This window comes from Arvicola amphibius, chromosome 6 (assembly GCF_903992535.2).
Source record: "Arvicola amphibius chromosome 6, mArvAmp1.2, whole genome shotgun sequence".
NCBI classification, from domain to species: Eukaryota; Metazoa; Chordata; class Mammalia; order Rodentia; family Cricetidae; genus Arvicola; species Arvicola amphibius.
Window position 1 is genome coordinate 50,792,608 of NC_052052.2, and position 18,752 is coordinate 50,811,359.

The window sequence follows — 18,752 nt, forward strand, 5'->3', positions numbered from 1 at the left end:
ACTTGGGAAAGGGCATTTGTGATTCCTCTGCTTACTTGTCAAGTCTTAGACAGGATCATTTTCCTGTGGTTGTTTCCCTCCAGTCCACTTCCTAGGGTAATGACTTTGTGTTTAGGGGCAAAAAAAAAAAAAAAAAAAAAAAAAAAAAAAAAAAAAAAAAAAAAAAAAAAAACGCCTCTAGATAAATGAATATGTCTTTTCCAGCACCCAGTGAAGACTACAAGTTTCAGTGAAGACAGCCTCATCTGCAGCACTCTGGACCTCTTCTTTGCTGGAACAGAGACAACATCCACGACCCTGTGATGGGCTCTGCTCTACATGAATCTCTACCTCAAAGTCCAAGGTGAGCATGTCATTTGCACGTGGACAAGGTAGAATGGTGTTTCTAGAATTTGTGCCTCAGAAAGGACCAGACGGTGGCAACTATGAGAGGCAGGCAAGCTTGACTGACCAAGAGTTCATGCCCTACTTTAATCCATGAGGTACAGAGGATGGGCAACATCATACCCTTAATGTTCCCAGGGAAGTGAGAGTTGACACCAAGTTGGCTGAATTCCATCTGCTGAAGGTAACTCACAACCTCAGGTACATAAGTCCATGTTGGATATCAACTACCATACTGAACCTTTAAACGTGGTAGGTATTCATGTCCTAAGAAGTTATTTTAATGGGGAAGTAGAAATCTGGTGAAGCATTCCATGTATCTAAATGGATATTTACACATATTTTTGGCTGTGGTGTTGGAAGGGGTTTGAATCAAACATGTTTAGGCAAAACCTAGCTGCATTTCCCTTGGATAATCTCATCTTCCTGTGTTAATGTGAGCATGTAGGTGGCATACATAACTTTCCATCAGACTTTATCTACTTGGGCAGGTCTCAGAACTAGGAACCTGCATGCTGAGTTTAGGAAATTCTTTACAATCCTCAAAAGATCACATATTAAGATATAAAACACATTTGAGGCACATGGACGAATACCAGAGAGAGAGGGGCTAATATCTCTAACAGTGTCCCCAACATATTTCCACCTTTACTTAGAACCCCAAAGTATCTCAAAGAAAGACATCCCATAGTGAAATATCAGTTTAAAGAATGGGAGGGACGGGAGCAATATTTATGAGGCAATCATGACGTTCTGCAGACTTGTATCTCTTCCAAAATATCATCCTAATTTTTTAGAGTAATCATCTTCCATTTGCTAGATTGGAAAGTTAAGTCTCAGGGAAACTGAATTTACACAAAAGCACTTTCTTCTACAAAGTGATAGGCTCCAGAACCAAGCCTGCCCTGAGGATTCATACTGGCCCATGCTCCATCCACAGGAGTTACTGCATTTGACATTAGAGCATCTCATTTCCTTTTTACTCCAAGAATCCCTGTCCAACTCCCTGTATTCACTGACCTTATGCTGATCACATTACTACCCATCTCTCCTGGCCACCAGCATTCCCTCTCTATAATACACAACTGAAGCTCCCTCCCATGCTGTCTAATGACCTGTCTCTGAGGATGTAGGTCAATTATCTCAGACTCTTGAATATATTGTTCTTGGAGATGCTCTACAGCATCATATCCAGAAAAGCTTGTCCACCCATCTCTGCACAGCCAGCTTATATTTAGAATCAGAGGGGCAGCTACTGTGTTTACCATTCCCTTCGTCAGTGAAAATCTCATGGCTGGAAATTGATTTCTCAATTGCCCAGGTGTGTTTGCACGCTTCTTATTCATTTACTTAACCCTAGGCATCCAGTGAAATGCTTCCCGCAGACTTTTAACATCAACTCTGACACCTGTCCTGGGTATTAAGAAATCTAAATAACTATGTGCAGTGGAGGCTAGAAGCTATGGCCGTGTTAGCAGAAAGCCCTGGTTCCAGTAAGGACTCCACTTCCTGCAACTATGTGAGCATGTTATGTAACCATAAAGAGTTTCAGTATTTTGACTCAAACCTAAGATCCAAGTAGAAATAAAATGAGATTAGGCATGCAGAATTGAAGCTATTTTTTATTGCTGAAGCCATTATTTATTAAATACCTCCAAACCTTGACATGGGGTTGGAGGAGACTAAGAACATGGAGTCACTACTTGGAAGCCATGAGGACTGCCCAGAAGAAAGCCCTCTGCCTCTCTGTAGATGAAGGGAAGGTAGAGTGAGGAGCAGGACAACCGTGGTGTGCCATTGTATGAATTTAGGAAAACAGATTAAATGATTCATTAATATGGAAGTAAGAAATTGAAAAGGAGGTAAGAGAATCCTGAGAGATTTAAAGAATCTTCAAGAAGTCCTGGCGAAAAAAACAGCATGAGGGAAAGGCTCCTGACAGGGATCATAGACGTACCTGTCAAAGCAGAAGTTCTTTCTTATGCATCTGTATGTCTTTGACTATCTGTGGTGTGACTCTATGTTGTATCTCATTAACATTCTATGGAACAGAACAGAGAAGTAGAGAATATACTACCATAGACCTGACCTTTGAGAGCAGCGAGGTTCAATATCTTCCTTTGAATGCTTATAGGACCTTTCTGTAGACACATATCTTAACCTCTTCCAGTTAAACAGATATATTTTGTAACAAAGAGAAGTATAGACATGCTGATAAAATTTCCTATAAAGTAATTAAAATATGTGACTAAAAGCTGTTATGTATAAAAGGGAAATAATGGGTGCACAGTTCAAATGACAGTAGAGAAGTAGATTGGTGAGGGTGGAAAGTTCAGGACGTCAAGAGTCTCAGGCATAGGAGCTTGAGAACCACTCTCCCTATCTGTCTACCTGGGTATGCAGGCTATATTTCAAGCTATGACATGTTGGTGCCTTCTGTAGGGAACAGTGACCCTGCACAATTTCACTAGGCTACACAGGGACCCCAAAGAGTAGCCCAATCCAGATGTTTTGAATCCTCTTTTTGTATAATGGGCAGTTGAAGAAGAGAGAATCTTTTCTGCTGTTCTCAATGGGTGAGTTGTGATTGGCAAGAGAGGATTCAGCGCTCCCCCTTGGTCCTTCTGCATTCTTCTCTCTGCAGTCCTCTGCTTCACGTGTACGCTGTGCATGTGGCCCTGCCCGTGACTCCACCCCACTGTCGCTGTGAACAGGGACTGCTGCAGATCACCCTTATTTCTCTCTGGCTCTATTTTCTACAACATGGGGGAAGAGACCCAAATCCTGCCTCTTCTTCACAAAGAAATCTGGATACCTGCCATATAGCTAGAGTATTGAAGTGTTCTTAACTATTTTAATGGGATGATCTCTTACCTTTTACTCAGAGATATAGCTGTGTATTAATAAGGACACTGGATGAGGCTGGGGAGAATGGCTCCTTACTTAACACAAGGAAAACACAATACAGCAATTTTAAATGGCACCTGCTGAACTGGATCAGGTTCTGCTCGACACACATTCTTCTATAGGTCAACACTTATTATGAGTCTTATCTATGCTTTTCAAATAGAGACAAATAAGACATATTCATGCTAACAACAGGAAAGGTCTCTTGTGGCATAAAACTTCTGATAAAATAGATACTATAAAGTCTAAGCATTCCTTCTGGACTTCCTTGTGCAAATAGTCTCAGATTTTGTATTATAGCACAGCGTTGTAACCACACAGTTCAGCTGAAGCTCTTTCTGCTTATGACATGAATTTCTGAGAAGCTTCCCCTGATGTTTGCTGCAATGGTGGTGAAAGGAATCTCAGATACTCATGCCTCTAAATTTTTATTTACCTTCTAGATGGAGTAGTTTACACATAAGTGCCTACATATACCACAGCAATTGGTTGAGGTCAAATTACAACATACAAACTAAATCATTTCTTTCCATCTTGTGGCTGCCACATATTGAACTTATGTGGCAATGCCTTTACCCACTGAACAATCTTGCTAGCTCCACTAGATGCTTTTAAAATGAGAAAAAAGACGTTAGGACAAGAGAATATTAGACTATTTGTCTTCGGATCTTAAAAATCTCAATTGTGTAGGTGCTTCTTTCTCCCCTCATGTAAAAAGTTTTTTTTTCCCATTTTTATTACTTTAAGAAAACAACCCAGTGATTCACTGGTGTCTTATTATTCAGAATTTTGTTACATCTTTTAATTACTTATTTCATTAACAAGTGCATTCTCTCAGGTTGTTTTCTATTGCTCTGATAAAAACCATAACTTCAAGCAAACAAGGAATAAAGGGTCTCTTTCATTTTACATTACATACTTCTTCACAAAGGCAATTCAGGGCAAGAACTCAAGGTAGGAACCTGGAGGCAGACACCATATTCTTTACTGGCTTGTTCCCCACAGTTTGCTCAGCCAACTTTCTTAAACATCCTGGTACTGCCTGCCCAGAAGTTGTACTACTGTATTAATCTTTAATCAGAAAAAAAAATGCCTTATAGCCTTTCCTATAAGCAATCTTATGGAGACATTTCCTCAGTTGCGGTTCCCTATTTCCAGGTGACTCAATTTTATATCAAGTTGAAAAACAACAACAACAACAACAAAACCCCACCAAACCAGGACTCATATGATCTCATGTAATCAAACTTATTCATTAATTATTATAGAGAAAATGGACTGGTATCTTTTTTATACTATAGTCAAATTCAGAATATTCTAAGAATATGTATTTTCATAACAGGGCTTAAAGCTAAGTTTTACACTTCTACTCTGGTTCTCTATTATAATCAGATTGCAATTAGCCTCACCATTTAGGATCATTTTCACTGAGTTCATATGTATCAGTTAGTGTCTTGCTGTATAACAAGCAGTCTGAAATATTATTATTCATAATTACTGTTTGCAGCATATAGGTTAACTCAGTAGCTCTTACATGTGTAGCGAGTGATCTAGGTGACTGACAGTCTATGAAAACTTCAGGCGAACAACAGTTTTCTTTTCACATTATCTCTCCCATCCATAAAACCAGCTGGCTATACATATGGTAATGATAAAGTCCAAGAGAGAAAACATAATCACATAGTTCTGCTGACATCCAGGCTAGACACTGTCACACAGTAAGTTCTATTGCATACTGATGGCCTAGCCACACAGCAGGTACGCCCTAACTTAAGGGAAAGTAAATTACTAGTCTTTGATAGGAATGGCATCCTCCACTTTCTCTAGACTTGCAACAGGAAACCTCTCTGGAAGAATGAAGTACAGATATCAGAATCTTTGCTCTTGACAAATATAAGTAGATATAGGTTTATTATCTCTTCCTTTTCAGGACAAACTGCAAAGTAATTCTTGAAAATTGCAGTCTTTATTTGTAGCTGATAACAAAGGACAGATTATGGCAAATGAGACCTTCCTTCCACATTAACAGATAAAATCATGGGCTTATAGAAGCTAGGCCTTGGAAGAAAGTTAACAATAGCCTAAGCTATTTCTCTCGTGTTAGGAAAAGCGCAATTTTGTGTTCTAAAGATGATCCAAGTATAAATTTAATCAGAGCTTTCTATCATGTAGAAAAATACCTGCCATAAGGAGTTGTAAGGACCAAAGAATTTTGGTTCCTAATATCAGAATAATTCATTAATTTATACAAAAATATTAAAATGGAGTATCTCTTGCCTCATCAATCACTCATTAGGTATACGCAACAGACCTTGCCAAAAGGCCAGTTTGGTGGGAGTGTCTTCTCAATTCAGATTCCGTCTTCCTAAACGACTCTAGCTTGTACAAAACTGACATAAAACTAGCCAGCATAAACTTGTAACAGAAAAACAATAGAAGTAGAGTTATGTTAACCATTCACAGGACACACAAATCATGGCAGCAACTGTATTATGACACATAGTTGCTGAAGAACTTTACCTCTAATAAATAATGAATTTTATTTCTTCATCAATCTGTGGAAGATTGATACCAAGATAGAAACATGAATTCATGGTTATTTTTATAATAGTATTTAATATCATGGTTAAAAATATAGGTGGAAAGGAGCTTTAGAGTTGACATAGCATAGTGCCTGCCATGCTATTTAGGGCAATGCACACAAGAACACTGAGCTCACACTGAAAGAAAATCATGTTGAAAATAAAGGGGGACTCAGGATACTAAAGTCTGTCCTTCTTGGAGGGCTGTGATTTTAACAACCTTTGTGGAATCTTCTTCCCTCAATTTATGATTGGTCAGTTGAGATGAATCAATTGAAGTTGACTTGCCCACAACTTTGGGTAGACATGGGCTGACCATCCAGGACCAGTGAGAATGAAGAAGCATGGGTGCTACTGATGGTATACAAAGCCGTTCAGCCCTTTATAGAAGGCTTCTAGTCCTTTGTCGGAAGTCAGAAAGGGTCAGAAGAAATCAAAAATTTGGCATCTTTATTATCCATTGTTTTTCCTTTTGTCTGCCTATCTGCCTGACTGTCTTTCTGACTGTCCAACTGTCTGTTGGTTAGCCCATCTGTTTGTCTGACTGTCTGCCTTTTAGTCATGAATCTGTCTAACTTTTAGTCATTAATCCTCTCATCTCTGAGGTCACCGTAGCTGCTGTTAGGGGTTTATGGGCACAGGCCACTCTAACTTCTTTGACCTGACAAAAGTAGAATTGGAGAAAAGGGCTTTTGCAATTGGAGTGTTCTAGAGGAGGGTAGCCTAGGAAGTCAGGATAAAGCGTAACTGATGGTGAAGCTCCAGAACACCAATCAATCATTTGATTCTGGAGTATGCTATGTGGGTGAGGCAGCAACTGTGGAAGACAAAAATCAGGACAGTTACTGCTATTATAATTCCTACTGTGAGTCTCATTAAGAAAAACTTGGGGCAGTGTTGTCCTTGTCCCAAGAACAGAGCATTCAAGAAACCATCAGAAGAACTGCAAGAAAGCACAGTCATAGGCGTCGTCAAGATTGATTTCCATGCCACTATTGCCTGCTGCAAGGATACAACATGGAGGAGGCCACTACTCTGGATGAAAAGTTTAAGAGGCTTCTCCTCAGCCAATTTAAGTTAAGAAGTTGTCATTTAGGTTTCTTCTCTCATAACTTCATATGAACATCCAGAGACAGGGGTAAGGATGAAAATAACTTAACATTGTGTTTAAAACCAGAAATCTTGCTGAGAAAGGTGAAATGGAATCGTGCACTGACTGGATCATCCACCAGACCCCAGAAGAAGACTAAGATCAGAGAATGATCTTCTCTATATTTGCACTGACATGAATTTTGCTTGAGAGATAAGGGTGTAACCGGTGCAAAAGTATTATAATTAGAATTTTACATTTGGGCTGGCTTGGCATTCAAAAAATGGGCCCATTTTTTTCTCAGCTACAAGTAAGTTGTTGATGTGAGTAAAGGTTAATGATACCTGGGTGTTTCATTTCTTCTTATCAAGGAGAGGATCTTAGTGAGAACTTGTTGTCTAAATAGCATCCCATATGGTTGAATATAATGCCCAAGGAGTCTATGTGAGGATGAGTCAAAGACCTTATTCAACTGCTGCTTAGCTTGAAATCATGAAGAAAAGATTTTCCCTGTGTTGGCTCTATTTTTAAACTGGACACTGGTCAGTGGAATCTCCATGGTCTCCCTGAACCAAAGGAAAAGCAAAACCCAACAAACAACAATACAACCAGACTAATAAAACAGACAACTCCTCACCAGTCAGGACATTTTGTGTGGTTCTTCCTTTAGAATGCTGAAACAGACAGGACACTTGATTTTCAAGGGCCATCCTTCAATTTCTTTAAACTTTATAAGGTCTTGGGTGCTTGGCAATCTGCATTCATGGTCAAGCACGATCATGTTGACAGGAATATCTGCCTTTACTAGTGTCTAACTTCCCAAAATAAATTTGTGACAACCAACTTCTGGAAATTCCAGGTCTGAAAATGAAGGCCAACAGCCAGAATCCTTAATTAGTACCTTCCTTCCTATAAGGAAATCAAGTTGTAGAGAAATTTCACTTTCTCTCTGCTAAACGACCATTAGCTCAGAGAAATTAAGGAATTAAACCTCTGCTTTTCCTTAGGTTCTACTAACAAGGAGCTTCTATGAACACAATTTGGTACAAATTCTCCCACTATCTTTGATAAGGACAATACCCCAGAGGATATTAAAGCCATTGCCTCCTGGTAGAAAGACATTGCACTCTGTAGTCTGCATCTCTGCAGATCAAATATTCCCCAGTGTTAATGGAGACAACTGAGTGTTAACTTCAGAAAAATTGTAGATCCAATTCATCACATCTCCAACAGAAAGTAGGAGGAATGATAGAGAATTCTTGGGGTAGGGTTATTCCAACTCCCATTTGCATTCTTTGACATGTCTGGAGGACAATCCTTCCTATATTGCAGTGGAGACTAGCTAGTGAGGTCTTGTCTGGACCAAGGAGAGGACAGGCAGATAATAGCACTTCTATACTCATCCATAGATCAGGGCATCCCATGCCCTGACTTTCTCCCATCATTTCATGTTTTAAACAACACCAAAGACAGCATGGCTATCAGTATCACTGTTATCGGTCAAAATGGAAGGGGACAACAGGCATAGTTGAAAGATAACCTTTACTTTAGGCATACTTTCTGACACGCCTATTCTTATTTCCCTTCATGGGTTGAAAATCATCAGTGATTTTCCTGGCGAACCATGCTCTCCTGTATCAGTGATGTTTGTTAACTGAGTTTTAAAACTGTTAGTCTTTCTCAGTTACATCTGTACTCCAATTTCTACCACCAGACACCTTGTTCTTCCCAACAACTATCTGCACAGGAAAGCATTTGACTTGACAAATTAGACTTCCAGATTGTCTGCTCTTGTGAACCCAGGTAGATGCCAGACCTAAATAAACACTTAGACACAAAACATAGTTTAACTCAGGAATTGAAAGAGGCATCAGTTCCTAGAGCCACTAATATCAGCTGAGAAAGCGACACCCCTTCTGGTTCCATCCCACAGGAAAGCGAGATTGTCTTGGAAACTCCAGTTGGAATGGGACTGATGGATCATGCGACCAAACCCGTCTCTCTGAATGTGGCCAACAGCGGGGGCTGACTGAGAAGCAAAGGACAATGGCTCTGGGCTCTGATTCTTCTGCATGGACGGGCTCTGTGGGAGCCTTCTCAGCTTGGTCGATCACCTTCCTGGACCTGGGGGGAGTTGGGAGGTCCTTGGTCTTAGCATAGAGTGGGGAACCCTGATGGCTCCTTGGCCTTGAGAGGGAGGGAGGGGAGGTATGGGTGGAGGGGAGGGGAGGGGGAGAAAGAAGGGAGGGAAGGGGGAGAAGGAGGGGAGGGAGGGGGGAGGAGGAGGGAAGGAGATGGAAATTTTTAAATATAAAAAAAATAAACCATGAGAAAAAAAAAACAATTGGTAAGGTCTGAGTTGTTCAATTTCTTCATTGCTGTTATGCAAAAATTAAGCTTAAGCCCCCAATCAATGAGAAACTGAGCCTGAAATTCATAATGGGTCCCACCCTTTGCCCACCACATCTGTACTGTCCCCAGTCTGTGATGTCCAAGAAGGGAAGAGGACTTCAGGAAGAAGTGACAGGTGCTCTTAAACTACTTTGGCCTGCTCATATGGACAGGACAGGATGAAGACAACTGGGAAAAGATAGAAACATGTAGACTAATGAAGTTGGATATAATTCCTTGGCAACTATTATCTTCACATTGTCTTTGAAAAAAACACTTACATACTCAGTAAAATATATTTTCACCTAAAAATAAAAAGAATAACGATTCGTTGCATTACAATACTTCAAAATGTCAGAGGAAAAGGAGGCATAAACATTGTCTAAATAATTAATAATATCATATAAATTATATCTTCAATTTCCCTTTTTCTCTCATTTTATCATAGCTATGTATTTGCTTCTGACCTGTTCAAGTAGTTTATCTGAGCAAGGCAAAAAGAGTGAAAAATATTTAGAACTACCTCCTGGAAAAGCCCTGGCACTGGCTTAAAGGCTCTTTCAACTGGCAAGTCTGTGGCTGCCTTATCTAACTCTGCCTAAGTGGTCCTCCTAAAAGTCAGCAGAACAGAATGGTTCTCCAATCCCAGACAGACAAAACAAATGGTTCTGAAGTAGTTTCTATGACATACTTATGATAGAAAGACTATGACATTGACCCAGAGTCAGTTAGGGTATGATCACAGATATCTAAAACATGGAAGAAGATTTGGGGAACAAAATAGAAGATTTTCTGCCTACATAATACTTCTTAGCCTTGAGTCTTGCATCAAACATTTATCCCCAGTGTTTTTACAGAGGACCAGACTGACTATATGTGGTGTGAGCTTCTCTTGCAACTAGCCTGTGAGCTTTAGTGGCTCACATCACAGGCCTAGAATCATAGGGTACTGGTGGAATATTTTACAAAAGAGTGTCGCAAGTGGCCCAATGATGCCAAATCATTGTACATGGTTCACTGAAGGGGGAAAGGCAGGTACCAATTCCAAATAGACATAAAACAATTTGAGAAACCGAGTAATAGTGGTGGAAATTATCCAGGCTAAATCTTCTGGGACAGTTAGAAATCTATAGCTCTATGCCTCTAATAACACACCAGATGGTCAAATGACAACTCATTTTGAGTTGCACCCTTCATGGTGCAAGATAGCCACTCCTTAGTGTTATCCATATTATGGAGCTACACCTTTTTCTTGTTTCTAGCCCTGGTTATTTGATATGCCTTGCAATAAGTCTATACTGGTCAATAAATGATGTAGTATGCTTCCTACTCCTACAGAATCTGTTATTCTGTGTTATGGGAGTGGTGCTAGATAATACCATTACTGTGTCTTCCCAGGTGTTCAGTCATCTTTTATCCTCAAAATGGAGACAATCTTCTTGTAAAAACGGAATGTTTCTAAGTAAGGTCCATTCTGTGGAACCACTATTTTCCACACGATGGAGAAACCTAGAACTGGCCCATCCTGAACTCAAATACACTGAACATAATAAATGTAAAAATACTGTGGCCTTATCCTACCTCAAGGGATGCAATGGGGCCGACTACCACAAATCATGTCATTCTAAGTAACCTAAAACTTGGGGAAATGTTTGACTATGATTCCTAATGAAAATTGCTACCTATAAGCTATGGATTCTTGATTTTCTAAGTTGGTTGGAAGTGGTATGAGTATCCTTCCAGTTCTTGAACTGGGCAAAGATGTTGAGAATGTGATTTCTGACCAATCTTCCTCACATACTTTGTATGCCCCCTCCCTCTTCATCTCTGAGTAACACCTGGCATATGTCATTTGACAGGAAATGAGAATATTTTATCAAAGGTAGAATGTGAATCTTTTTTACATTTCTCTCTTAGAAATGCAAAGGCACATGGATGCTCCCATCAAATATTAAAATCAGGAAGAAGCTAGAAGTTCTTAGAAAAGAGGGGAGAAAAGACTACCTGCAATGCCTTGGTGTTTACAAAGTACATCCACTATGACTGGGAATCCGTGCCCCATGGGGAAATCTGGAATATGATAGGCCCAAGGCATGATCTAACCTGGTAACTAAGTATCAAAGACAGCTTTCTTTTATTTAAGGCAGTTCAATCACAACATGCAAGTCTAGAGTTTTACGCCTGTAGACCAATCTTTGTTCTCTTGAGCTCACTCATGCCCAATGATCCAACCTATGTGCTGAGTCCCATATACGAAATGTGAGGAATGTGAGGATGGAGCATCCAGAGACAACCACATGGATCATGTGACTTCATGAACCCATTTAAACCTATAGGTTTCTGTTTCCTTTTTCTAAAATGGAATGTGAGTGTAGAAATCTCACCATTTGATGGGAAAGGACAAAATGAGAAGTGTGAAATCTGTAATGTGTTTGAAGGCACAGAATACCAGCAGTACATATGATTTCCCACCTGGTGCATGTTTTTTTTTTTGATAAAAGTTTTATTGATAAAAGACTCAGTTAGAGTCTTAACATCAGGAAGTTCCCTGCTTCATTAAGAGGAAGCAAAGTACATGAGTCCCTGTGCTTACATATAATTATTACAGAAACCAGGGATGTTAAACATGCAGGGTTGTGCCTTCATATATATATATATATATATATATATATATATATATATATATATATCCTGTTTTCCACCCAGAAGGCTAGGTATGGATATAGTTAATAACCTGGTGATGTGTGCTTCCTGTAGGACCAGGGCACACCTGACATGCCCAGACTTAAGCCTATCTCAGTCATTCCCATTAGGTATTTATCTTGAGCCTTGTATAAATCCCATCTTCAAGGAAGAGGTAATGTGTAATTTGCAAAAAGTTTAAATGTAGTCATACCTTAAATTTTACTGGGATTTATATTTTACATGGGATTATGTTCATTGTCTCCAGGAATCTTTTTGATTTCCCTTCAAAATTATATTATGATGGCTAAAAAAAGCCCTCCACTTTATTATGCTAGGCATCCACCTAGGTATTTATTAGCCATTTGTCTGTGACACCAGTTCCTGGAAAATATGTTCCCAGTAACGAGAACTCCCACATGCAGAAATGTAGAACAATGAATATCTACTTGCTATGTTATGACTAACTGCTTTTTGGTTTCTGTAACCTATTTAAACAGAAATCCAGGTCACCTTGATTACCTAATTGTGGCAGTGTAGAAAAGCTCTTGACTTGTGTGTACAGATAGTCAATGTCTTCTTGCTAGTTTTACCTTTAGGAAGCGTTCCTTCACCACCGTTCTCCTGACAATCTTAAGTTGGACCCAAATATTGTTGTCCTGCTGAAAATAATCTGTAATAGTCTGTCCTGTCCCTTCAAGAGACAAGCTCTACCCATTCCCCTGCCTTCTGCTGGGGCAAGTGGATCTTCCTTCCACTTCCAGCCTGTGAGTTTCTTCTCTTATCTGTCTCTCTCCTGAAAAGGAAACTTCTCCTCTCCCCCTCCTTTCTCTCTCGCTGTTTTCTCTTTCTCTCTGTCTCTCTCTCTGTTCTTCCCCCTTCTTCTCTTTCTCCTTTTCTTTCCCCTCCATAACCCACTAAATAAATACCCACTTTCTCTGCATGGTATGCCTCTCCATCTCTGTCTCTCACCTGCCGAGGCTCCGCATGGGACTGACTGAGCCGCCAAGGTCTCTCACTTGCCACACGATTCCCTGCCCAGAACACACTGCCCCTCTTGGCCCACTGCCCGCTGCCACCCCTCAGGGAATAGCACCATTTTATTTTTCTATTACACTAGTGTTCATGATTTGACCAAGCTCTCTCCAGGTTTCCTCCCACCCATAGCTGGGCTGGCTGAGGAAACGTGGAACCCTGGGCTTGGGAATCAGGTTTCTTTACAACAGCCCCACATTCTATCTGCCTGAATACCAACCTCTACTCACACCAGCAGCTTCAGTGGTGAGTTTTCCCCTTCCAGTCAGCGTAACTGTGTTTTCCCAACCACACAACCACAGCCTTCATGGCTACAGTTGAACCCTTTGCTGACATTCATCTATGGTTGTTTCCCATAGCTAAAAACATGATTGGATAACCCAGGGTAGTCCACTCGAGCTAGTGCTGCACACACTGAGCAGTGCATTCACTTTGGGGCTTAGGGCCCCTCAGATTTTTCTTTCTCTTATCTTTTTCTTTTCATTTTTTTGACCACTCATAAGTGGTCCCCACCATGAGAGACTGCTTGTAGTGGCGTCTAGCCTCTCTGGCTTCCAAGTCACCTATACTGGGGCCAGTCAGGCTTCATAAACACCCCACCTATAGAGAGAAGACGTTCTACTGTAGGCCTTGTGGTGATCATTTGCTGTTCTGTGGTTTTTTACGTTTTCAGCTGTAGAATATAAACCCTCAAACGATCAGCCATCTGCCTGTGAATGCTCTGCTGGTGTCTCACTGGCTTCTCTTTTCTTTTTGCTGGGCAGCCCCTTCCCACCCGTCTAAAAATGTTATTTTCCTTTTGCTCCCATTCCTTCTATTCCTGCCACCACTACCACTGAATACTTGGAACTGCGAGGCAACTGTTTTCAATTCCAGCCCTTGCTCCCCACTGTGGCTTGTGGCGCATTGACACTGTGACAGGGCAGATCATGTCTCTAGGTCTCTCTTATTATGTTTAAAACTTGCACAGCTCAAAAAACATGGCTTCTCCATACAACATGTGACTGCTGCCTAAGATCAGGTGACCTTACCACCGTCTTAACTAAGGTCAGGTGACCTCACCACCATTTTAATTGATGGCCAGGTCAGGTGACCAAGTCCCACCATATTTACTGAGGGTATATATTTACATATATACCTCACCTGGTTCCCCGGTTTACTTATTTTTTGTCTCTAAATTCTTCTGGCTGACAAACTCTCTGGTTGTCAACACCTTTGAACAAGCTAACACTCTCTGACCTTCAGACAAGATGGTATATTACATGTGTGTTTTGCACAGTGGTATGCCTTTGGTAGCATACCAAGAGCATTCACTTCGTCCAATTCCTGTTCGACTAAAGACTGCTTTAACAAGATAGGAAGGACAATTCCAACAGTTACTTGCTTCAATACTTTGACTCATCAAGTCATTAGCATTCTGTTGTTTAGGCAGTGAATCCACCCTAGACCAAGTTTCCTGAAGGCAGCCACTCCCAAGGTCAAACCAGAAGTACTCTGGAATATCCTGATTATTGGTCAGGGTGAAGTGGATCTACCTGTATGGGCCATCTTTTTGTTTTTATTAAACATTTTCCATCTCCTCCCCACCTCCCATTTCCCTCCCCTCCCCCCCCTCCCCTCTCCCTCCCTCTCCAGTCATCTCCTAGAAGGCAGTTCTAAGGCCTCCTCCACAGAAGACAATAGGGCAAAATAACTCTACTGGAATTGTGGTAACACTAAACACTGGGCAAAGAACTAGCCTGACCAGCTGTCAGAACCCTGCCCAATCTGGGAACAAGCAGGACACCAGAAAACTGACTGACCTTCTTTGCCACACCAAGGTAGGCCAGTCTGTCAAGTTTCCCATCCACAGGAACGTGTCGTGGATCTTCTGTTTGTTGCAGCTTCAGCTAATTTGCCTCTAGGCTAATGTTGCCCTATTTGTCACTGGAAGCCCTGTGTGACTGCCAACCACTAGCAACCTCTGCCCCCAAGTCCACCAGGGAGGAGCCTATGGGAACCATTCAGGCAGCAGGTAAATCTTTGTCAGTTTAATTGATACAGAGGTATTTGGATTATACTTCCTAAACAAATTTATCCTTCTCAGATTTTCTAATGATGCTGATGGCTAACTGCAGCATTGTCTGTTCAACAACAGCAAGCAACCAGCTCCTCCACCACCAACAGCAGTTGCTACATCCATCTACTTCCTATGTAAAGATCAGGCCTACCTTTTTCTAGAGCTGCTAGGTCTCCTGCCAAAAAGGCAGATTCATACAGTGTACCGGGCTGACAGGCTTCACATTAAAAGAGATAAACTCACAAAACAAAATTCAATTTAACTTTTACTATCCCTTTATTTAAAATCTTGTGTTTCAAGAACTGTTCCCAGTAATGAAGTTTATATAGGTTGTAACGGTCTAGGAGGATGATTTAGGGTATAAGCTATAAATGTCTATGGCTATAAAAGCTTAAGTAAATTATGAGGCGATGAGAAAATTATATAAGGTATGTAAAAATTGTAAAAGTTCTAACAATGATTTAAAGTATATTAAAAAATTAAAAATTGAGATTTCTTTCCCTCTCACTATACTATTTTGATATGAAGATTTCAAAAGTTCAGAGTTGTGGAATTCTGTTAAACTGTTAATCTAGCCCCTGTAAAACAGTAACTGCTATTATCATATTCAAAGATACAAAAAATTAAATTTCCTTTGGTTGTCTTCTCAATATGAGCTTAAAGTTGCTTCATGATAAAATATTTCTGTTCAATATCCAGTTCTCTGCACAGAAGGAAAAACTGTTCATCATTAACCTGAAGTTCTTTTTTGGGGGGGAGGGGTTCTCTAAGTGTTAGCAATAACTCAACAGCATGTGTAAACTCCAGCTGTTTAAAGACAGATTTGTTAACTGATTTTTCTATTGCGTGGATTCCAGTACAGATTACAAACAATGATAACACTAATATATCTAAAAATTTCATCTCTTTTTGTAAACTGAAAAAGTAAATACAAGCTTCAATTGCAAATTGGACACAACTGTTACAAGTCAAACAGATTCCATATGAGTAATATTGTCAAGCCAATCAACAGCTTAAGCTTCCCCACCTTCTGCCTGTTTCTGAAAGTGACCTCTTTCCTTCCCCGGATCTTGAGAATTCTTGCCCTGCCTCAAGTACCAGGGCCACAGGCCTGGAAGTTTCAAATGTACACCCAAAATGAATATTTTCCCCTAAGCTCCCTGACTTAACCGTGTATCCCTAGTCTATCTCTGTCCCAAGCAGGTTTACAATCCACTAAATATTACAAACTGCTCCAAGCATACCAGCTTCATGTGGTTCTCCAAAACTAGCAAGCTCTGGACTTTCTGAAACCTGATGAAAACCAGTTGCTTCTGATGAAATTTCCCATCAGTTTAAGTCCCAGCTCCAGAGTATCATTCCAGACTGCTCCAAAGCTACCTGCACTTTGTTAGCCCCAGGTGGTCCAATTAAATCTGGCCAGCAAACTAGATGTACCCTTCCTCCTCCTGACCTTCAGTCTGCATTCCAGCTTCCTGGGCCCTAATTTCATCTGACAAGCAGTTACAAAAGAGAATGTATCACCCCTTATCATTAACAAAAGGTTAGTATGTTAGATCCAAAGAAAACTAGTTCCCTTCTACCAAAGAAGCCACTTCCTACTATTGTCAAAAGGGACAAATGACTATCTATGGTGCCTATTAGCATACCAAAGCTCATGCAATGCTCCAGACTCCTTCAGTATTAAAAATAGTTTAAAATCAGAGAATTACAAAAAATAATTCAGTAAATAAATATAATTAATTAAAAATTATTAAAAGGGTTACTCAAGTTGGGAACTAGAATCTGATTGAATGGCTTAATTCATGGTTCCCAAATTTCCCCTGGGTAAAGTGTTTATTTACGCTGTCTCATTTTGTACAAGTAACTATAAAATTTAATCCTTGATTTCCAAATCAAGTAACTATTAATGTTAAAAACTGGAAGTGCTTAGGATCTAAAATGGAAAAAGTCAATGAGGAAACAGATAAAATGGCTGTCCATTATTTAGAAGCTGGAATATAGTAATGTATTGCTTGGACCCTTGGACCCTCTCAGGAGGAGCAGACGGAGGGAGAGAGGGAGAGAAAGAAAATATTCTCTGCCTGACACATCTTCTCAGGTCTTGGTTGGCAGGGCAGACCCAGTGTACTCAGTGACCAACGTGTATCTTGGCTCTCAAAGAGCCACGCCCATTCAGTACTTGCCTACTCAATCTACCTGAACTCAGAGTCCTTCAGCTGTGTGCTGCTCCACAGCCCTTTCCTCCACTAAGTACAGTATGACCCAGGACGTGGTCTCCGAGAGCTTAGTCTTGTTTGTTCATTTGATTTCTGTTTGTTTGTTTTCCTCACAGTGGAAATGATTCAATATAGGTTGATCAATGGAATGGGCAGAGTTTCTCTGCATTTCAGCAGCTGCCCCTAAATAACCATTCAGAGATTTGTTATTAATTATAAATGCTTGCCTGATAACTTAGGCTTATCTCCAACTAGCTCTTACAACTTAAATTGAACCATTTCTTTTCATCTATAATCTGACTCTGAAGCTCCTCTAGGTGTTGGTGGGTATAATGATTAATTGTTACATCTCTTTAATAGACAAGCCACATCCACTCCCTCCCCTATCCTCTGAGGCAGGCTGATCTTCAGCTTCTGGCCTGAGCTCTCTCTCTTTTCTGTCTTCCTCTCAGAGAGGCAGCTTCTGCCTCTCTCCCCACTTCTCTCCTTCCCTGCTTCTGTCTCTCTCTCTCTCTCTCTCTCTCTCTCTCTCTCTCTCTCTGCTCTTCTCCCTTTCTCCCTTCCCCCTCCATAACCCCCTGAATAAATAATAAAATTCAACCTCATTCTGCATGGCATGCCTATCCATGTCTCTGAATCTTGCCTGCCTGCCATGTGTCTCCCACCGTTCAGGGCAGGCAGCCATCTCTGCCTGGGACTGGCTGCTCTCAGGGCCCACTGCCTGCAGCCACATGGCCTGCTATCACCACTTGGGGACCTACAGCATTTCTGCTGCCTACTGCCACTAGGGATCCTGCAGCATTTTTAATTTTTCCATAACAATGGGGCCAAGGCTCTAATAGTTGCAGATTCTGTGGGGTGTCACTGAGGGTATAGGGAGACTGTGCCCAGGTCTCTGAGGCTTCACTGGATGGGGATAAGGAGCAAGATATGCCTCTAGGGGATAGGGCCTAAAGAGTGGGGTCCTCCAGCCATGGACCCAGACACTCACCTCTCCAGGTGCATTTAGAGCCAAGGTCAGATTTGGGATATAATGGTTCATTATTTCTTTTGTTTGCACAAGGCCCCAAGTTCCAATCCCAACCTAATAATAAAATAAAGAGAAATATACAGATGTATCACGACCTATGTACTGACCAACAACTGGCTTCATAATATTAATTCTCAGAATATTCTCAGAATATCAGAACAGCAACAGAAGTTTCCACAACTAATCCTTGCCTCACCTAGGAGACACTTCTTTGATCCTTCCTTGTGGTTAGGAAAAGCATATCATTGACTGTCAGAAACCAGACTGTCAAAAACCTCTGATTGTCTCTAGTTACTGGCTTTCCAAATTGATTGTTTGGAAGCCCCTAGAGTTTGTCTCTTACTTCTGACCTTTCCAAGGAGTGCATAGGTGA

The 18,752-nt window shown here is 40.7% G+C and overlaps 1 pseudogene; it reads left to right on the forward strand.

The window, feature by feature from the left end:
• Positions 1-18,752, forward strand: part of LOC119817261 — a 48,867-nt pseudogene that overhangs the window by 16,575 nt on the left and 13,540 nt on the right.